Source organism: Littorina saxatilis, linkage group LG10, assembly GCF_037325665.1.
Source record: "Littorina saxatilis isolate snail1 linkage group LG10, US_GU_Lsax_2.0, whole genome shotgun sequence".
In the NCBI taxonomy this organism is placed as follows: Eukaryota; Metazoa; Mollusca; class Gastropoda; order Littorinimorpha; family Littorinidae; genus Littorina; species Littorina saxatilis.
In genome coordinates, this window is record NC_090254.1 from 27690370 (window position 1) to 27692824 (window position 2455).

Genomic DNA, 2455 nt, shown 5'->3' on the forward strand with positions numbered 1-2455 from the left:
GTACACACACGGCTTTGTGTCACACGGCCACTATAGTGTACACACACTGGTGTCACACGGTCACTATAGTGTACACACACTGGTGTCACAAGGTCACTATAGTGTACACACACTGGTGTCACACGGCCACTATAGTGTACACACACTGGTGTCACACGGTCACTATAGTGTACACACACTGGTGTCACAAGGTCACTATAGTGTACACACTGGTGTCACACGGTCACTATACACACACTGGCCGCTTGGTATCACACGGTCAATATAATGTACACACACTGCTTGGTGTCACACGGTCTTTATACACACATTGACCGTTTGATGCCACACGGTCACTATACACACACTGGCCGCTTGGTCCCATCACACAGTAAATATAATGTACACACACTGCTTGGTGTCACACGGTCTTTATACACACACTGACCGTTTGATGTCACACGGTCACTATACGCACATTGAACGAGAGGGTTGCCTTGTCTGATCTGTAGTGTTACTTTCCACCACATAAACTGATTGGGAAGGCTGATCTGATCTGCAAGAGTTTTTTTTACACGGTCAACATATACACGGAACTGGAGCTTACACCATCACCACACCCACACACACGCTGACTGCGAAATTTGATCTCATGAACTGTGACACGATCATCACATACACAAATTGACTGCGAAAGCCGATCTGCATGAGAAGTCACACGGACACAACACACACCCTGACCGCGAAGGCTGTTGGCGAGTTACCACACGGTAACGACTCACACTGTAAGTGTACTGGCTGATCTTCGTGAGCGTTCACCCCACATCCTGTCGTCTACCAAGGTGGACCTGCACGAGCAGTTGCACCAGTAATGGAGCTGGATCTATACATCCTTGGCCAGTTATACGTATAAATCCATGGCCAGTAATAGAGCTGAGTCTATAAATCCATGGTCAATTGTGGAGCTGGGCCCTTAAGCCAATGACCAGTAATGGAGCTGGATCTATAAATCCATGGTCAGTCGTGACAAGATTATTTCCGAGAAAGCGACTGAGTGATCACATAACGACTTCGGGGACCTGAAGCGATCTGCGCGGCACTCGGGTTGTTACATGGTTTCCACTTCCATTACCACGGAGACGTAGTGGAAGGTTGCGAGTCGGCACAAACTGTGAAGTCGGCCCGGCACAGGCAAAGCGGAGGTGAATCTATCAAGTTGTCATGTCTGATTGGAATTGAACTTGGAGCTGGCGAGGAGCACCTCCTGCACACACACACAGCCAGCTTTCTGTGTTTGATCGGTGGCATGATCTTGTGAGATTGAAGGAAAAAGAGGCGGGTTTAGGGGGGGGGGTGAGGGGTGAGTAGGGGGGGGGGGGGTAGCAGAAAATACGAGGAAAGGGTGAAGTGTGTGCTATCAGTAAATCTAGTAATGCGTTCCTCCTCTCACCACTTGCCTATACCCTGCACTGTCTGTCTGTCGCTCTCGGCAACGCTCGATCTTCTCTGCTATTGGTAGTACATTTTAGTGGTACGGTATGTGGCACATAAACATGCTGACTGTACAGAGCTCAGTGAACGGTCGGCCAGACATAGAAATGGATTCATGTCTGTGACGGGAGGCAGGTTGGTCAAAGAATGCCAACAATTTGGCCGATCTGTAGATATAGAGAAGTCCTTGACTAAAATATCAAAGAGCGGGCGAGTTTCGACAAACGGCGTTTGGGGCGAAGGCCGACTATTACTATCAGACTGCAAAGATATTCCACTGGCACTTCAACGCTATTGCATATCTTTGGGAGCAGTCGGGTATCAGGTAGGTGGTATTTGTGCCACGTCTGCCAAACTGCCTGTAGACGAAGAAAACAATATACGTGCCACGTCTTAAATCTTGACAACAGCCCCCCGAAAACTAACAGTTTATCCCCGGGCCGAGCACACACGATTCACAGTCTGTCTCAGTCTTGCCTCGCGCTCTATTCTCACGATCTTGTCTTTTCTCTGTCTGGAGCCTGGGGAGCCTGCAGCAAACAAACAAGGTTTTTGTCACTGCGGGTTAGAGAGAAGTGTTGTACGGACTGCGCTGTGCTCAAGGTGACCCTACGTGCCCGCCACACTATATATACTGGCCGCTGCGGGTTGCCCACACCTATACTGGCCGCTGCGGGTTGCCCACACCTCTACTGGCCGCTGCGGGTTGCCCACACCTATACTGGCCGCGGCGGATTGCCCACACCTGCGAGGTTGACACTGATGGTCACGCCACGATGCGCTCGCTGCGTCTTCCCCCCCCAACCCCCTACACCCACCTTTCGCAACACCTCTCCAAAAGTCTGAAAAATATTTTACATAAATAACAAGAAATTCCTCCGAGGTAGGAAAAACACCCCCGTCCTTACCATTCTCACTGCCAACAACTGAGAAGGTTATTTCCCTTTGACCATTAATATTTCCCTCTATAAGTCCTTGTAGAATC

At 49.7% G+C, this 2455-nt stretch overlaps 1 protein-coding gene across 1 annotated transcript in view; it reads right to left on the reverse strand.

Moving 5' to 3' along the window:
• LOC138977831 (uncharacterized) overlaps positions 1 to 1213 on the reverse strand; it is a 31199-nt gene extending 29986 nt beyond the window's left edge. The window contains exon 1 of the mRNA XM_070350438.1: positions 1 to 1213. This exon is cut by the window's left edge and continues 225 nt beyond it. The gene's annotated coding sequence lies outside the window, so the exon portion shown is untranslated.
• Between the last annotated feature and the right edge of the window lie 1242 nt (positions 1214 to 2455).